Raw genomic sequence first — 20,476 nt, forward strand, 5'->3', positions numbered from 1 at the left:
CGGATGTCAGCAGTTCTCGCTTATGGGGAGCCCCGTCCCATGTGGCAAGGGAAGTGAGGCCACTACTCAAAGGTCCCCCTGGTGGTGGCACTCAGTGGGTGGATCTCATGGGGAGTGAAGACCCCTATGAGATTAGTGACTACCTGCGGAGAACATGGTATCCCCATAGCCCTCCTAACTCTAACACACCTTCCTACCCCCTCTGCACCAACACTTTCCCTAGTGATCCTATATGTTTCCATCATGCAACCAATATAGGAAGTACTGGAACAAAGAAGAGTGTGGATTCCTAACAGAGAATGTATCCCTGAAGTAGTGAGACGGGGGATATGATATGTCATTTATAATGGGCCTGTACACAAGTGTTTCTAGGTGCAACAAGACAAGGAAGGGGAGACAAAGGTAGCACAACCAAACAATCTTACTAGGCCTGTGTCATTCAGATTGTGCAAGTTCAGGGGGAATGAAGAGGAGAAGTGCCAGGGGGAAGGAAAGGGAGAGTACAATATAAGAAAATTAAGTGTCGCCGGGGTGGCAGGTTCTAAGTAAGTGCAAGGAGGCAGTGCATGGGGCTACTGGTCATGAAGGAGCCTAGTCCCATAAAGTTCGGAGGGGGCCAGGTAACCAGTTAGTGCAGTAGACAAGAACATCAGCAGGAGAGAGGGAGAGAAAGCAGAATCGAAAAGGAAGGTCTTGAGTTGCTTCAGGCACCTGAGGTGGTCCTGCTCAAGTTTCAGTGAGGCAGGGAGGCTCTTCCAGAGAGAGGCACCAGCTCAGGAGAAAGATTTACTCCCCACTCACAGGCTGGAGAAGCGTCTGACCCTCAGAGAGTTGGAAGTGGATGAGCAGAGGGCTCGAGAAGGAAAGTGCTTAGGAAGAGAGAGTTCGATTTAGTGTGTTCCCCGGGCCCCCAGAAAGCCTTGTGGAAAATGCAGAGGGTCTTGAACTTGAGCATTACAGCTATCAGGAGCCAGTGGATAGATTTCAGGGCTGGAGAGATTGGATCCCCAGGCTTGAGGCCAAGGACAAGTCTTTCAGTCCTTTTCTGGATTAGCTGCACAGGGCAAAGAGTAGAGGCAGGCAGATTTAGAAAGAGGCTGCTGCAGTAGTACAGCCTAGAAAGAACCAGGGCTCTGGAGACAGTGAGATTCTGGGGGAAGGTGAGAAAAGGATGGATACCTCTAAGGAGGTATAGCTGGTAGTGGGACTTCTTAGCGACATCTGTGATGTGCGGAGAGAAGGAGAGGGTGGAATCGAAGATGACACCAAGGTTTTTTGCCTCATAGGAAGACACAGGTAGAATGCCCAAGGAAGTCAGCCAGAGTGAAAGACGGAAAGCGGGAGCAGGGGTCCCAATGAGAAGGATCTCAGTCTTAATGGCGTTTAGGCAGAGATAGTTAAAGGTACACCATTCCTGGATCGCAGATAGAGAATCAGGAATGAGCGAGAGAGGAGAGGAGACTAAGGGGAGCCTGAAGGAGAGCTGAGTGTTATCCACATAAAACACTGAAAATGAGTGACCTCAGGAAAAAGAGACAATACCTCCTGCTGTCTTCCGAGAAGATTGAGCATTGTGAAACCCGTCAAAAGAAGGCCCATGACAGGGAGACATTTCCTCAAGTTCGGTGAGGACAATAAGAAAGGAGGCATTCTCCAGGGACCCAATACTGAAGTACAATAATGTTCAAGAAGGAATAATGTTTACGTTGGAACTTTTTCTTTTGTATTGTAACTGAACCCATCAGACGCTACAAGCTGTAACGTTGTTTCATCAGAAAGGAACTGAGACCTGGAGAAGAGAGTCATTCTCACTGGTGAAATTCACCCTACAATTGGAACTCCGGCTCATCGTCCAGAAGTAGGGAGTCATTCTTCTGGACCAAGAAGACCCACTGCCCTTTTTCTTATTAGTTATAAGTGTGAAGGATAGAAGTAGGTATTTTGACATTTCAGTGGACTCTTTCTTTACTTGGACTTTCTAACCGACTCATTAGTTCTTTATTAGAGGCAGAGAAACCCCTTTTAGGGTTAGAAAGAGTTAGGTTTCCTCTTTAATTTTGCCTGAATAAAGGTCTTTGAGAATCACCATGCCACTATTGTGTCGGACTTATACTTCTGCACCTTTACACTTCTGACAATGTTTAATAGCAGGGAGAATGACTCCATTTCCCTTTACCTCTCGAGGCTTCTCACAATGTTCACAATACCAGGGAAAAGGATTCCTCTTCCCGTGACCATTCTCAGGCTTCACACAATGGTAAGCAAATGACTCCCTTACCTTGTCTTTTCACACACTGTTCACAAACACCATGAGAAATTACACACTTCCCTTGACTTTTCTTAGGCTGTACACAATGCCAAGAGAACGATTCCCTTACCTTGGCTTTTCTCCCAATGTTCACAAACACCAGGGGGCATGACGATGGCCTTCCCTTGGCATTTCTTAGGCATACAATCTCTAACAGGTCACTGCTATCTTTTTTCCATTGAAAGGAGCCCTACTATTAGATACAGGGAAAACGATCAGTACAACAAAAGCACAGAGTAGGAAGCCCTGCCCTCCTATTGCTCAAGTGGGAACCAAAGTCTGTTAATTTCTTTATTTCTAGATGATCAATCTAGTGACATACTCTGCTACTTTTTACCACTTGAATTATATGTGTTCCACAAATCTCCCAAACCATTGTGAAATTATTGAAAACATTTCAACATTTTATTATTGCTTCCTCATTCACCTAATTCAACAATACATGTTTAGTCAAGTGGACTGTGCAAAATACAATAAAGTGCAAAAACAGTACATCAAAAACACCATAAAGTACAATGCATCAAAGTTCTGTCTCAGGTAAAAACATTTTTTAAATTACTTTATAGGAGTAACACAGGAAGGTGCCTACCTACAGTATTTAATGTCCAAACAATTCTTACATGGTCAAACAATAATCACATGCAAAATGACCAGTACTTCTGTTACGCTCACCTGGTATCCACATGGACGCCATCCAGCCGGGTTACTCGCTGGTATGCTTCTCATTTTCTATCCCGCACGATGAAGGGATTTAATCTGTGGAGTGGCTACTCTTGAATTCACAAGCAACCAGAGGAGATCCACAACTCATCATGAACTTACTGAACCTGATACTTAGGAACAACTATTTTAGATTCCAAGGTAATTACTATCTACAAATCACGGGGACATCAATGGGGTCAGCAATGGCCCCAGTGTACGCCAATACATTTATGTATAAGTTTGAATATACTCACGTCCTGGAAAATAGTGATTGGTCAGACAAGATACTACTATGGAAAAGTTTCATCGACGATATCTTTGGCATCTGGTGTGGAACACAGGAGGAACTAACATCATTCTTCAATTACCTTAACTCAACACATCACAGCATTAAGTTCACCATGGAAAGAGGGGCCCCGTCTCTACATTTCCTAGACGTCTGCTTGGAAATCAAAGACAATCAGATATCAACGAATGTCTACCATAAACCTACTGAACAACTTACTACATTTCTCAAGTTTTCATCCGAAATCTATGTTGGACAGCTTGCCTTACAGTCAAATCCTAAGGCTCAAAAGAATTATTTCTGACCCTGCAGGCCTTGATATGGAGTGTACTAAACTTATGGACACATTTGAGAAGAGGGGTTATCCACATTCAGTTTTAACAGCAGCTAAAGAGAGATCCTCAGCCATAAGCAAAGAACAACTATTGACTCCGAAAGTTAAAAACAAAGACACACTGCTACTTTATATCTCTAAATATTCCCGACAAAGCTTTCAAGTAGGGAGATGCATTAAGAAGCACTGGGGTATTCTCCATAGTGATCCTCTCCTACAGGAGTTATTCCCAAAAAACCGCATGATGGCTTTCAAAAGAGGACAAAACCTTAGGGACAAGCTAGTGAGAGCCGAGAAGCCTCCGAAAGAAAAACAGATGTTGTTAAGTTCAAGGAAAAAGGGAACATATCCTTGCTTAGCTTGCTCACACTGTAACAATGTGATTTAAGGAGAATTTGTAACACACCCACTGACTGGTAAAAAATATAAACTGAAGGATTTTGCCACCTGTATTTCTACAGGAGTAATATATGCCATCAAATGTCCATGTGGTAAATTGTATGTTGGTCAGACCACTAGAGCAGTTAAAGAGAGAATAACGGAACACAAGTCCAACATTAGATGTAACAATGTGAAATCTCCCCTTGCCAGACACTTCTCACAATCTTCACACACAGTAGCCCAAGTGAAGTACATGGTCTTAGAGGTTGTCAAAAAACCATATAGAGGGGGTGATTACCAATCAACGCTATCATGCAGAGAAAAATATTGGATAGATCTTCTGGACACCCTTAGCCCAAGAGGACTCAATGAGGAGTTTTCCTTGAGATGTTTTATTTGAAATACATGTGACTGGATATGTTTTTACTTTCTGTTGACCTTTACAATATGACAAGAACATTGTCTCACTGTATGTGTTCACATCCGCATGTAGCTCGCACTGGCATCATCCACCTGTGGTAGTGTACTTGAAGTTGGTATTAATGTACAGTGGAATACCTGTTAAACATTGACAAGTCCGGGATTTGTCAACCGGCCCGCTGAATTAATGGGTTGTCAAGCAGAATATTGTCACAGTTTTTATGTAAGATTTACTATGCATCTGATGTTCATTTAGTGCACCATTAATTAGTAATGAACGTTAATTTGTGTAGGAATGTTAATATCAATGTATATTAAGGATATCATTACCTGCCACCTACCCAGCACCGCCTGCCACTGTGACCACTCTATAATCCTTAACATTTGTTTATATCTTCATTTGGTCCCTTTTTAAACCCATTTTTTTGTGACATTCGTCAGCAGCGGAATATCACTAATTTTGCTCTATATACAGCACCATTGCACTTGTCTCATCATTTAACATTGCTACCATGGAACGTCCTATTTTTCAATATTTTCATTAATGTTGGCTACATTTTAGTACATTAGGTACATAAGCAGTAGTGTCATTAAACTCCATTCTATGATGGCGCCCATGCACCACATCGATTCCTGGATAACCTGTTTGTTCTTAGCCTAGAGCACATAGTCCGTCATCTATGTTGCCCATTCGAGCGTGATTGTTGCAAGCAGCCCCCTAGATACCAGTCCGCAGTCTGGGTCGGCTTCCCTAGCGACAGCATAGCCCACCTTAACTCTTGAGAGGCACGCTCCGTCCGCAGTTTTCTACTCGCGGACGGAGCCTTTACCCTGTGTATTTCAAGAAGTTTCAAAACGCGAGCGGGATTTTCAGACGCAGCCTTCGAGCGGCTTACACCGTGAATCCCGGATTACTAACATTTTGGTCTACTTGTATCCAAGCCGTGGGTAAGCATTAGAACCTTCAATGTAGCACTTATCCATAGGTCACTTGCATTTATAATACTACTATATTCATTAGGGCATTTGGACAATAGATAACTAGACAATTTATTTTGTTGTAGGATTCGTTCTTAGAACACTTGAGAAACTCATTGCATCCTGAGGACTTAACTACCACTGGGCACCATCTTTAGCCCGCAGCATTTTTAAGAGCATTTAACTATCTTGGACTTGACTGCATATGTAGTGAGAGGTATGTCTTTACATTTACTCTCTGAGCTCCATTAGCTTGCTTTCTCAGGCTATCTATTAGCATTTTTGAATATGTCTCAGAACATACACCTATTCATTGGAGTTTGTAAGTGACATTCTGTTTTAGTCAGTTCAGACATTATTATTATATCATATGATTTTTCTTTAAACATTTAGATTGCCGCCCTGACAGAGAAGTTGTTCACTCGTCCTGAATTTTGAGGACCGACACCCGCACATCACGCCCTTGAGGCTGTCACTTTTTCTTTTCAAGAACACTATTTAAAGGTATGTTAGTCTCTACCTGTGCTTTCTAATCCGTGTCCTGTAACACCATCTGGGTATCTTCTGTGATGTTTTCATGTAGATAATTAATATGTTGGTTCACCTCATCTCGGCTATAATTCAGACAAATCAACTGTGAGGATTATTTATTGGTCACATTGCCAACTCCCCCTTGAAGGATTGGTGCCTTTGGAAGAATATGTAACTGGTTTAATACATATGATCGATATTTTGGTTCTTTAAAAATATAAGAATTTTAATGGATAATTCCACAATTAATGGGTTTTGCCTTTGCCTTTTTACATGCTTGGTGAGCGCTTTTGTTTAGGAGTATATACTAGTCAAAAAACCTGACATGCGCTTTCTTCATTTCATTTTTCTTACAGTTTACAATTCACTTGGCTCTAGAAGAAGGGACAGGATCCCGAAACGCGTCAGCCATTTTTTACTTGAGTTGTGATTATATACGCACTGGGTCCACAAGGTCCCAAACAATTTGTATATTGTATATCATTTGATATTTGGTTTTGGTCTCAGCATCACAAGATTTATTGATGTATATTTCTTCAATTAAAATGGTCTTTAACCATTGAACTCTAAAATTTGAAGCATTTGTTTGTCTTGAAATTATATGATTAAATATTTTACATCACCATATATCTATGCTTTATTTTAGATTTACTCTTAACCGTTATTATACGGGATACCAATAGTGTGCAGGGGACGGGAGGGCTCCTACCTTTGGATCCTCTTTTTTCTCAGTACGCATCGGTATTTGTGATCCTGTGCCAGGGTCACGTTTCCTCCCCCGCACCTTAAAAGATTACTTAAAATTATCTACACTCACTTTTTAAAGATTTTGAATACATTAGGTGTGTGCATCTACATTCTCCTCTACAATGCTTCTCAGTTTGCCCAAATGTGGTCTGCGGGGAAGGTTCTGCCTGAAAATACAGGAGGACTGTGTTCAAGCCTGGCCGACCGGGTTAAGTATCCTCCCTCCACCCCTGTATGATTTCAGCCCCTCAGGGGCCCTCTCCTCACCTTGTGGTAGAGTTAGGCGTGCTCTCCGTCCTGCCTTCTTTGCAGGGGTGCGTTGTCTTTCGTGTGCGTGTGCGGTCCAGTTACTTCACTGACACCGGCCCGTTTGATATCGTTCAGGTAGGTCTTATTGCTGTTCTTTAGTATTGTTGCTATCCTGCATGCCTCTCTTTGTTTAATAATGTCTCTTTTTCTTCCTTAGGTATGCAGAGCTTCAGCGCGGCGAACTGGCTTGGTTGAGCTCCGCTGGTAAATGATGGCGCTTTAAGAGCGCTATGATGCGGTAAGTAAGCGCTATGCGCAGCGCTGCGATGGCTTGCCTTTGCTAACCTGTTTTGTCTTCTTTCCTTGCAGGTCGCAGTGTTCTTCAGCGCGTGTGGAATTTCTGGAGTGGTGCCAGCCGAGAGGCGACCAGCCAGGTAAGCATTTTAAGCAGTTTGTAATTTGCAATGTCTCTTCTGCTTTCTTAATGTTGCCTCTATCTTCCTCTTTCAGGTCGTGCAGTCTGGGAGGCGTGCAGATCCAAGGAAAGCTGTTCTCAGGAGCTGCGAGTAACTAAAGATGAAGACTGCAGGTAAGATGATGCTGCTAATGATGTTCCTTTTGTCTCCATGCAGGTTCTGCTTCTCCGAGGTTTGGGGTATAGCTGGACACGGTGAGCGTCATGTTGCAAGCAGCAAAGTAACGCAAAGCGTGTTGTCTTGCTCGGGTGTGGTTTAAATAGCCCCAACAAAATAGTCCAGGTAAAGTAGTCCCTAGGCTACCACACCCAAAACACTAGACCGCATAGCTTGGTTCCGAGGAACCAAGCTATGTGGATGCCTCCATGTTGGCTGACAACACAATAAAGTAGTTCCCAAGCACATTGTTTTTCATGGTGTATGAGCCTGGCGCCATAGGTGCCAGGACTGGCCGCAAAAGGGTTTTGGAAGAGGATGCCAGGCTCTAGAGGCCCGAGTCCTGACTTCACCTGGCCAATGGGTTTGCCAGAGGGGGTTTTGGGTGAGGGTCGTGACACTTCTAGTCATACTCTGCCCTCCGTAGAACAACACATTTAATTCACAAATACTGAAGCCAATATTCCCCCTATTGACAAACAATATCCCCTAAAGGATGACAAAACAGTAAACATCAAAACTATGACGTAATTTTACAGGTGTCAGCACTTCTTGTTTCCTCCCTAAAGAAACAGAATACACTCATCCATAGTATTTCCTGAATTAATTATGAGGGCCTTCATTAGGACATGAAGTAATAGTTAATATTGAATTAGATTCCATGTATATCTTGGATTTGAGACCTTTAATCCAAAGCAACATCTGTAGGTAAAACACATAAGAAGATTTGTGAGAAAGCTAGAACTTCAAGAGGGTTCTTATCGCAGTGTAGTCACACACAATTGCAGACTGATTTTACTGGGTGTTCCACTTGGGCACTGGGCATATTCATGTTATGTTACAAGCAGATGGGTGGCTTTAGTTTCTTTTGAAGAGTCCTCCATTGGCAATACATTCTGGGCTTGCATTAATTTAAAACTTTCTTCTCAGAAAACGGTTGTATAAATCAAACAGTATGTTTGATTAATTGTATGCAGAGTAAATCCACTCCATGCTGTGAGACAGGCATTGTGTCAAGAGAGACACATAAGATGTTACTTTCAAAACCTTCATTTACTAAGGTTCTTGGTTTGGTCTAATGCCCAACTGGCCCTATACTCTAATGGGATGGTTGCATTAACTGATATTTCTAAGAGCGGTCAATGTCTGAAAGACCAAAACAATAAACCGTCTATGTCTAAACCTATGCTTGCCCTCACTCTTTACAAATATGCGTTAGGAAGTCTTTAAAAAGGAAGAATTAGTGGTTCAACAGAAAATAGGAAACCAAGGTTGGTTTCAGGTGGTCTTCTCACCAGGTGTAGTTTGGTCAATGTCACAAAAATGAGTTCAATCAAAAAGGGCTGTTCGTAAGACCGCCTCCACAGGGCCCTTGCAATATTCATAAGTAATGTCAATGGGCCTCATTACGGGTCCGGCATCAACCGTGCCAGTACTACCAGAGGGTTGCTTCCAGACCCGTAAATATTTACTGATGCCTGACTTGCCGGTACCACAGAGGGATTTCAACCCCGGCGGTCTGGAAAGCCAGGCACCAGTAAATTGTAATTTCCCATTCCCATAGAGTCTCATAGGACTCTATGGGAAAGGGGAACACGGAGGTACCGGCACCATTGTTAACGGTGGCGATGCTTCACCGATGGTCTGCATTCCGTTGCCGCTGTGCCCGGAAGGGTCCGACATGTCGGGTACAGCGGCTCCAGCATGCAAGCCTGTAATATGCCAGTCCGGAAACAACGGTGCCGGTAAGCTTCAATTCCTTCAGTATTCAAATTGTTAGTGTTCACTTCTCCAAGCGCAGGCCTCTCTTTACACAGTTCAACAATGTCTCTTGCACAACTCTTGTTAGGCCTCTCAGGGTTCCCTTCCCCAAGCTTATGCCCCTTCCGTCTTTTAACAAAGTACGTCTGGTCAGGATGTATCCTTTGTTTGTTACACAATTCTTTAGGCCTTTCAGGGGCCACTTCCCCAAGATAAGGCCCCTTTTGTCTTTAAACAAACAAAGTTCTCCTAGTCAGGATGTACCTTTCACTGTACAGTTCTTACATGGGGTAGCATCAGAGACTTTCGGGAACGCTAGGCTCTTCGTGCCTCTCAAGCGTGACCACTCTGACCTGTAACCCCTCTGCTTATTCCTTGCTCTTCCTTTTTAACCTTTCACCTTCAGGTGCTTCGTGCACCCCTTCTTGCTCTCCTTTGTTTCCTTTATTTTATTGTGCACACTTCCACCTTCATTTGCTTTATTTCCTCTGTATGGTGCATCTGGCACGCGTTCCTCTTAACAGCGTGCACATGTGTACCCATCGGTTTCTTTTTTTCCAACCTTTCAATTTCAAGTGCTTCCTGCACCCCTTCTTGCTTTCCTTTGTTTCCTTTATTTCACTGTATACACTTGCAACGTTTTCTGCACTGTGCAAACTTGCACCTGTGTGCTTGTTTCTCGTGCCTCTTGTACACTTCATATGCCTTTACTCTGCTTTACTTTCTTTCAGTGCCGCTAGTGCCTTTTCCTACTTTCTGTTTTTCCTATTTCTGTTATTTCTAACACTTTCTGAACTTATCATGCTTTCTCTATCTTCCCGTGTTGTGCCGCTTTGCAAAATGTGCCTTTCTCTCTCTCTGCTCCAGTCAGATGCACACTCCCGATTTTCTCTCTCTGACTTTCACAAAGCTCACTGGTCAGCATCAGGTTGACAGGTGGCTTCCCTCTAGATATGCAGGGTTGAGGGGAGGGTCTCACCACCTGCCCCTCAGACACCTTTGAGACCGGCACATGTCTCAAGGGAATGAGCACTTCTCCGAACATCGCCAGCAGGAAGCAGCTGCCTCACTCTGGCTCCTTAGAGGCATGACTCCCTAGCCACACTGCAGCCCCTCACAAACATCGGGCCAGCATCTTGGCACACCACTCTCCTCCAGGCTTCAGCTCCTGCTTCTCCCTGATCCTTGACTACTCTGGTCTGGGCAGCATCCCCACCTCGCTCTATGATTCCGGCAGCACATGACTTGGAACTGAGAAGAGATCTGCTGCTCGTCTAAGCCACAAAGCCTCCCTTCTGCTCTACCTACTGCTTCGCTCCCTGCTCTCTCAGCATTCTGCTTTTATACACCTGTGTTGTATCAATGAGCTGCAGCTGTGTGGTTAGGGCTAGGCATGCCTGAACTCCAATACTCCAATTAACAGGACATGCCTGTCCTTCAATACTGAGTAAGTACGTTCTTAAAGGTGCAGAGTGGGGAGTTGAGTGGACTGTGGTAGTGTGGTGAAGGACTTAATCACTGCCCATGAGTTCAGCTGAGGAGCTGCAGAGTGGTTTCACTCATTTTATTGCTGCAGGCAGAGTCTGTTGTCCCTCGCTGGCTCCCTCCTCTACAAGGCAAAATTGGACACAAGGAGCGCCGTGCAGAGTGGGTAGCTGAGTGGTCTATGGTGGTGTGGTGAAGGACTTGCCATGTTAATCACTGTCCGTGTGTCGAGCTGAGGAGCTGCAGAGTGGCTTCACTCGTTCTATTGCTGGAAGCGGAGTCTGTTGTCCCTCGCTGTCTGTCTCTTCTACAAGCACCAGTGGATACATGGAGTGCCGCTTGGAGTGGTGAGATACTGGTTTGTGGTGGTCCGGGGGGGTACAGAGGGATACCCCCTAGTTCAGTGTTCTGTAGCACTTCACGGTCAAGAGGGGCTGCCTTACCGGTCAGGCATCTGAAAGACATTATGGACTATTTGAACTCTCGGAGTACATCTGTGCCGACTGCTCAAGATCAAAGTCAAGACATAACAGAGAGAGCTGTGACTGTATCTTACCCCTCTGTGCATACAGTCTGCCCTGAAGCGGCCCTGATATCATTCTCTGACATCACAGACTCGGCTATGATAGAAGTACAGATTAATCGTGAGGGACTGGGCTCAGACTCCTCGTCCTTGACGTGTGAGGACTACAGCAGAAAATTGGGGGATATCATGGTGCAGGGAGCTCCATGTGAACAGGGACTCCAGCCCCCTGATTTGTTTGATCTATGCGTACCTCCTCCTCTTCCCTCTATTACGATAGTCCAGATCCACCCACCTGCAAATAACTCTTTACTTCATTCCCAACCTGAAATTACTCTGGGTCATTTACAGGCAGAAACACGCAGAGACTCAACGGACCAAATGATTGCCCCTGACACATGTCCGTCAGACTACCCGGAAGGCAGCCAACTACTTTATGATCAGGAAAGTGTGCCTGCATGTAACCAGACAGACAGATTACAGGAACTAACACTGCTGCCTGTCCAGGATAAGAATCTATCGATGTCACCGTCCTTATATATACACTCACTTCCTCGGAATTGACTACAATTTCTTCTTTCTCATTTGACCAACCTACTCCAAGGGGCTCCTTTGGGATTCCTAAGGCGATGCAGCCCCTCTGGAGTTAACATTAGCGACAATAAATAACTCTCTTAGCGCACTGCTAAAACTCTATGGTTTATTCTACTAGAAAGTTACGGCCCAGTACAATGTATTTTCTGCCCTGATGGCAAAAGTAACTACGATGGAGAAGGAGTTACCAAAATGCATCGTAGAGGATTTTTGTTCCTTTAAACCGAGTACAGACCTAATTAAAAAAACACTTTCCCCCGACCGTGACTTGACATCTTTGCTTTCGGGAGCTGCTATAGGGGCCCCTGAACAATTCCGGTTAGTATCTCCCATAGTCCCATTACAGCAGGAACCCCCTACCCAGACCTGCATCACTGAGATGGAAGAATTGCAGATAATAACATAATAACTGAGGATGCCCATCCTGTGTTTTTTGACATATTCCAAAAGGGAAAGCTAAATCAGGCACCCAAAGTATTGAGAAAAAAACCTCAGATGATACCAAGTCCAAACACAGCCTCTAAAGTAAGCTCGAGAAAAGTCCTGCACACTTTGGGATCCTCCTTCTCAGCACAAACCCGACCCCCTAGAAGTGGAAGAAGTTGAGGGGAAGAAAGAGCAAAGCTCCCTGAAAACCACTATCCGGAGGGGGAAAGACTCTCTTAGTTGAGGACTCAATTGCTTCACTCTCTGACACATCTAGCACAAAACTGGAAAGGCAGCTGCTGTATCTTTCTACCTATTCAGTCGATGACGAGGCTCTATCTCTTGATCACTGTGTCCCTGGCATGTGCTAGCTGGATACCTTCCCAACGGATTAACCAATGCTTATTTCTTTTGCTACCTTGGAAGAAAAGAGACTCCGATCTACCTAACTTAAAACGGCCTACAGCTCTGTTAGTGACTAATAAGGGTGCGCTTATGGGAACGGGTCATAGGGGGGATTCAGAAGTACAGAGCTGGGGGGATTGGCCTGGTCCTGGTGGTGAACACATACAGGCATGCGCAGTAAGAAAGGTGAACCCGAGGCGCATGGGAGTGCATAAAGACTCTCTCATGCAGAATAATTGCTTTTTGTTGGAACCTCTAGAGACTGCAAGTTACCCGATGACCTTGAATAGATGTAATTTTTTAACACTGTTCTGTTTGGGAAAAAACTCCCAGGTAGGTTTGAGGGCTACTAGGAGTTTGCAGACTCATGGAAGGCCCAAAACCTTCCCCCAAAAGAACGCAGACCCAGCCAGGCAGCAAGTTCAAACTGCAGTTTATTACAGGCAAAACCAACTCGGATCAGTATGCGGATCAAAGGAATCCAGGAACCAGTCAACGTCTCTTGGCTTGCAGACCAGTTTTGTCTCTACATTGGGTCTCAATGACGTCACAACCTGGGCCCCTCTCCAGAAAACCTATCGCCATCTGGGATAAGGAGTTGAGTGATAGTCCCCCTACAGCAAACCCTATACATGTTAGTTTACTGGCTCTCGTATGTCGGTGGTTGGTCTCGTCCTTCCCCAAATTACTACTTCTAAACAATATTGCAGTGTGAGGGTCCTGCCATTGGTTCTTTCCTGTTGCTATCCACCCCTAGGACACTGAACTGTGGTTGGCTAGTGCTGACGTTCCCAGGCCTGGGACCCAAAATGATTCCCAACTCTCGGTGTACCTTCTCAAGGTAAAAAAAGACAACTATGTGTCTGCATTGTAACATTTGTGTACCACCATAGTCTATGAGAGTGCCCTTTCAGATTGTGCAACATTTGTATCTTCTTGTAACATCTTTGTTGCAAGCCTCTATCTGGCGGCGTGAGATCGATCCTTCCCAGCTTCTGGTTTTGATTCATAATCTGAGTCGGCCGGGTCACGTGCTTAGAGACTACGATTTGGGCTCCTGCGGCTCTGAATGGCTCTGAATTATGAGGAATTAGTCCGAAATAATATGGGCGATCACAGTATCTCATGTTCTTCCTCCCTGTCATGTATCCCTGTCATGTAACTTATGGGAGGAGGGGTAAGGAGAGAATATGGCCATTCTTCTTCAGTTCCACTCAATCTCAACCCTAAATGTGATCAAATCGAGCGATATCCATCAAATTAATTTGTATCTGATCACGAGGTAGATCGGCTCTTCTTACACATCCCCTCAGACGTGGTAAGGCAGGTGGTAATGAAAGAAAGTTTGTATTATTTGACCTCTCAGACTGGAAAAGGCTGCAGGTGAAGTGTCCCCTCCGGACCATCATGAAGAGGGCGTTGAGTGCACAAATGATGCCTCACTACAGATCACTTACCCCACGGGTCCATACCAACAACAAAGAAATGTAGCGATAACCCACCCACATCCTCAAGAGGGTAGGGTGATGGGGGAGGATTGGTCTTGGCTCCCGGGGGTGTTGGGGAGAGGGGTGAGGGGAAATTATCAAGCAGAAGTACCTGGAAGTACCACTTTGCCTCAGATGCTGTTTCTACACCGTGGATCCTCCCCATGTTAAGCTGTGAAAATACCTATGAGAATCCTTGAAGCTTTACAAGCTTAATATTGGCTTTCATCTGCTCTTACCATCTAAGCCACACCCCACTTGAAGGCGAAGCTTCAAAAGCAGCTTCTCGCGCGTATCAGTGTGCGCACTGAGCAGAAGTTCCCGAAAGTACCTCTTTGCCTCAGACGCTGTTTCTACACCGTGGATTCTCCCTGTGTTAAACTGTGAAAATACCTATGGTATATTGGACATATTTACAGCTATTGACTGATTCATTGTAGCAGTTAGTTAACTTTACTAACTGATTTTATTTATTTTTATTTAGAGAATCCTTGAAGCTTTACAAGCTTAATATTGGCTTTAATCTGCTCTTACCATCTAAGCCACTCCCACTTGCAGGCGAAGCTTCAAAATCAGCTTCTCGTGCGCACCAGTGCGCGCGCACCGAGCTGAAGTACCCAGAAGTACCTCTTTGCCTCTTCGCCTCGTCGAAGCGGCGAGAGGCGTTGAGGTGTTCCGGGTTGCTTCTGCCCATTTAACTTGTAAAGAAGCTGCAAGGTGATGATTGTTAAAACACTGAAAATGGGCATGCCCTTTGGAATCAACCCTTTGACTTCAAGTGAGTGCTCTACACTTGTGCGCACATCCAGCTATTTGTGTTCTACCCCGGTAAGAAGGAAAGATAACAGGGGGAGGGGGCTTCCCAATGCGGATATCCGCACGTTTTGTAACGGTTCCCTTTCCACCCATAGGGCAAAAAAAGCAATTGAGGCCAAGTCCATTCAGATTGTTAAAGAGGCATTGTTTCGCAAGCCCCAGTTGTTGGTTGATTTAAATGTGGTGGACAGTCTGGTGCCTTTACAGCTGGCTAAAGCTTGTCAAAATAACTTGTCAATAACTGACACAGCCATATTAGACAGTCTGGCGGTAGCAACGGACAAAAAATTATTAATAGCTCCTTGCAGGGTCGGACTGGGACAAGAAATAGGCCCGGACAACAAAAAAAAAGTGGCCCACCCCTCGCCTCAAAAAAGTGGCCCACCCCTCGAAAAAGTGGCCCACCCCTCGCCTCAAAAAAGTGGCCCACCCCTCGCCTCAAAAAAAGTTGCCCTCAAACCATCATCCGTGAATCACGTCAATTCATGACTTTTACAGAAAATGCTACATATTGAGGTCCACAGCTCCGAGGCACAGGAGTGGCATGAACCAACCACCCCCACTGCGGTTTTGGGACCTGCTGCAAGTCAATGCTTATACAGGGCTCCGCAACCCCAGCAGGGAAGGAGGGTGGGGGTGACGATGGTTGGATAGATGGGGAGGTGGGTAGGGAAACCGGAATGAGGTTTAGGGAGAGGTCAGAAAATGCTACGTATGGAGGCTTCATGTGTCTGTTACATTACAACACAACTCATAAAATAACATTACTTTGCATACAGTTCTGTGGGCTTGTATGAATTTGTTGCCCTGGTGTAATGGATGTGCCAGTGGTTTTTGCTCTTGGCACCCTATTTTAATTGTGTGCCCCAACAATTCACGTCCAATCACACTCTTCGAAGAACAACTACTGCATCTCACAGAGTAACATCAGACCCCTCCCTCCAGACAGCGCCTCTACAGCCAACTTACACATCACCGCCTATCCCTGGCCCCTTTCGGGATACCAATGCCCCTATGCCCTCGACAAAGACACTGTGGGGTGCTTCCGAACTGCCCACAGTCAGCAACAAAGGCTAGCTATCAACCGGGGTCAGACTGGGCCATGCAATTGTCTCAGGCACCAAAGAAAAAGTGGCCCGCACTTGCAAATGGCTTTTCATTCCTTTTGTGATACTGTTTGAATAGTACCCGGGGGTAGCTTTTTTGATAAAGTGACATGCAAATTGTATATTTTAAAGAATATTTATTCAGCAACACTGGTCAAAACTACTAGTCGCAGTGTGAATTAACTCATCAAACTGGCCCACATGGGCCAATAAGGGTCCCACTTTGGCCAAAAAAACGGTCCCACACCAGCATTTTGTGTTTTTGGTTGGCCCTGGGCCTATTGTCCTACAGGCCAGTCCGAGGCTGCTCCCAGCTCAACTGACTTTTCAGTACTGACACTTTTTCTCTCATCTTTTCCCCCAGTTGCAACCCCTCCCCACAGAAAAAAAGTCATGTTTTACCATGGGCAGGTCCACAATCCATCTCTATCAAGGAGAGCAATGTAGCAGCATGCAATACTCTTTACCTAACTATTCATGCCAATGAACAGGTACAGCCAGCTTCCAAAACGGATACGGTTACATTTCGCTCATGCCCACATTGCCCAGTAACAAATACAACCAGCTCTGATGCCCAAGGGGCCGAGGAGCATAACTGGTACAGCTTGCTCCCAGCTCTGGTAAAGCCAGCTCAAACACAATCGGCTCCTGATCATTCTCTGTGACCGTTGATGTACCCATTTAGTAACAGGTAGAGGAGCGAATTCCCACATATGTCAGGCAATAGATAGCGCAAGGTAACACCATTTCCAGCAACAGGGACAGCGAGCTACTGCTCACGTCCAGTAGCTTTTACAACCCAAACTCCTCGCACTCATCACCGGAACTATTAAAAGCTATAGCCTTCAACATGCCCAGCCCCACCCCACCCCCCTTAGCTCACAATGTCCATACTATAGGCTCCGTTTCGAAAGGCATGTAACACTGGAAACTGAATGCGTAAAGGTAGGGAGACTAAGCATGACAGCATGGCAGTAGGGCAATACATTGGCCCATGGCTGTGACACCTAATTCTGACTGCTGCCCTCACCAAGAACAGCTGAGCTCAGTCTTGCAATAGACCAGTGAAAACATTATGACATACTTGTCGGATGGTGGAAAAATGAAGCTTGTAACTGGATCAGCCCCAGACAGGTCCTCAGAGGCATAGGCCCCTCTGGAGTGTTCCCAAGTTCCTTATGGGCCAGTCTGCCACTGTCATCCTCACTATAAGTATGGTGGTAACAGGTGGCATTCCAGAGTAGCGCCTATCTTGCTGAAACACACGATAATGGCCTTTGCAGCCCATGCATATGCTGCCTGCTTGTTGCCTCATCTTCAATGGAGGTCTTGCCCCATGCAGTATTACCACATGTCCCCAATGCAGTTTAATTGGCCTCAAAAGCGGGCAATAACTTGTACTTGGCACCAACCCTAAATCAGTTGTAGTATTATCGTAGCCGCATGCAGTAAGAAGAATTCAGTTGAGCGGTATTACCATAGTTGATACGCCAAACTTACAATGTGGCGCAGAATTACAGAAACGGCTTGTCTCATGATGGAAACAGAGTGTAAACATAGCGGAGTCCATGCTGGACACACACAAACATACACAACATTTGAGGTGCACAGAGATGGAGCCTGGGGCACGAGAGAGACCAACAAGGGCAGGAACACAGAGGGAGCCTGGGGAGGTGGGCTGGAGAAAGAGAGGCCAACAAGGGCAGGGACAGAGATGGAGCCTGTGGAGGTGGGCTGGGGCACGGGAGACCAACCAGGGCAGGAGGAGAGATGGAGCCTGCGAGGTGGGCTGGAGCAAGAGAGGCCAACAAGGGCAGCAAGAGAGATGGAGCCTGGGGAGGTGGGCTGGGGCACGAGAGACCAACCAGGGCAGCAAGAGAGATGGAGCCTGGGGAGGTCGGCTGGGCCAAGGCAGGCCAATAAGGGCAGAACCTGAGATGCAGCCTGGGGAGGAAGGTAAGTTCTAGAGGGGCAAACAAATGCAAAAAGAGCGATTGATGGGCCCTGGTGAGGGCTGGGGAAGAACACAGGTATGCTTTTGGTACTCAGGCAGGAGGCAAAAAGAGAGTGGGTGTATGCAGGCAGAGGAAGTGTACGGTAAGGGTGGGGTCTAAAGAAAAATAAGTTTGGACTATGGAGTAGGGATATACACAATGAAAGGAAAATGAAATCAGAAACAAACACTTGGTGACTTAGCAGGGTAGGACAATAGTTTGAAATGGATAAATATTAACACAAAAGAGAAGGTAAAAGTCGAAAAATAAACGGAAACAGAAGTTTGCAAGATAGGTTAAGGACAAAAAAAGGTGAGTCTGAAGAGAGAGAAATTAAAAGACGATGGAAACTATAAAAGGCAGGTGTGCAGAGGAAACTGAGTAACATTTGAAGAGAGAAAAGGAAGAATATTGAACATTTTAAAACAAATGGACAGAAAGCCTTCGGTCAAAGAAGAAGGAAAGATGGAAAGACTTGAGCTGGAATTGGGACCAGGACTGGGGAATTACCGGACTCGGGAAGATTCGACTCATTTGTTCGGTGAGAGGGTAATAGAGAGAGAGGGGGAAGGGAACAAGGAGGAAAGGAGGGCTCCGGTGTCGGAGAGAGCCCCTGGGGCAGAGGTACCACCTCGTGTCAGGCTGCAGGGGTCTACTGTCTACAGAAGGTATACACGCGTGAAGCGAGGGAAGGAAAGGGTTTGAGAAAGGGGGGCTCAGAATATGGGGCGAGCCCAAGGGTCTGGGGGAGCCCCATCCGGCACTTCAAGGTAACGTTGTGCACCATTGAAAGGAATGCGTCGCTTACGCCTACACATATAATGGAATGGTGACTAAAGGTTTGTGAATCCCAGGCTAAATATTAAGCTATAGATCTGGGCGCTATGCGTTGCAATGTGTTTGAAAAATAAGTTGGAGCTGGCACAGTGGCACCCAGCAAGCAGATGCAGCCGCAGAACACACCACACTGGGGCAGTACAAGCTGCTCAAGCGGGGGTGCATCACATCATTCCTGCATTTGGGATTCATAAGACAATCAGAAACCTGTGTTATATCTTGTTGTACTGAGTTAATGGGATCCATGTGATCGCATGATAACGTTTGCCTTTGGTGCCACAGAGAGGTTAGCTGCCTTTCTGCAGAGGGCTTCACTGTCTGTCATAACGCACATCAGTATTTAATAATTATTAAATGGCGTAGATGCACATCTTTTAGGGAGTGCTAGTGGCCTATAGCAGCTGTGGTAGAGTGCCATTTTGGCAGGGATTGGCAACTGACCATTGACCAACATGTTGGAAGTTTTGAATTGGTTCTCCAATTGCTTTGATTCTCTGTCCAAACCGGAGGCCGCTATTATGCATTAATCTCCGTGGCACGAGGGTAATGAGGGATGGGTCTGAGCGGGATGTGCGAGTGCTGAGTGCGTGTGCGCATCACTGGCACAGCAGACCTGCACGGTAAACCCAGGATCAGAGGATCAGAGGCAGCAGAAGTGGGCAGCAGCAGTGCCTCTGCACCCCCACCCCAGGCACACTCACATGGCATGGGGCACATTTACAGTGTTACAGTGCCCAGTGAACACCCCTTTGGCATGCGGCGGCAACATAGCGCCCAGAAGCTCAGAAAATGAGAAAAGAGCCAATGAGTTCCGTGGCACGAGGGTAATGAGAGATGGGTCAGAGCGGGATGTGCGAGTGCGTGTGCGCATCACTGGCACAGCAGACCTGCATGGTAAGCCCAGGATCAGAGGTTCAGAGGCAGCAGAAGTGGGCAGCACTAGTGCCTCTGCACCCCCACCCCAGGCACACTCACTGACTCACATGGCATGGGGCACATTTACAGTGCCCAGTAGTGAACACCCCTTTGGCATGCGGCAACATAGCGCCCAGAGGCTCAGACAATGAGAAAGGAGCCAATGAGTTCCGTGGGACCGTGGCACGGGCCAGTATCATGAAGATCATTGTGTTGGAGCTCACGGACATCCAAAGGGGGGGTTCGGGAGCCGAGGGGGGTCTCAGCATCAACCCCCCAAATAAGCAGCCGATTCCTCCCCCTCCACTTTTCTATGCCTTGCCTTGCCTAGCAATCCGCAGGAACCAAACCTGGAGGCCCCCCCGCCCCGACCCTCCCTCCCCCTTCCCCTCTCTTCCCCTAAAAAAATCCACAATCCTTGACAGCAGAAAGGGGGCGCAGGATGCCCGCGTCTCCCTTCTCGATCGCTACCTCTCTCTGCTCTGGGAACGACGGTCTCCCCTCCCTCGCAAGCTACCTCGCTCTCGCTCCCTCAATTCCTTGCTACCCCTCCCTCCAG

Source organism: Ambystoma mexicanum, chromosome 10 (assembly GCF_040938575.1).
Source record: "Ambystoma mexicanum isolate Mex_15411 chromosome 10, UKY_AmexF1_1, whole genome shotgun sequence".
Classification (NCBI taxonomy): Eukaryota; Metazoa; Chordata; class Amphibia; order Caudata; family Ambystomatidae; genus Ambystoma; species Ambystoma mexicanum.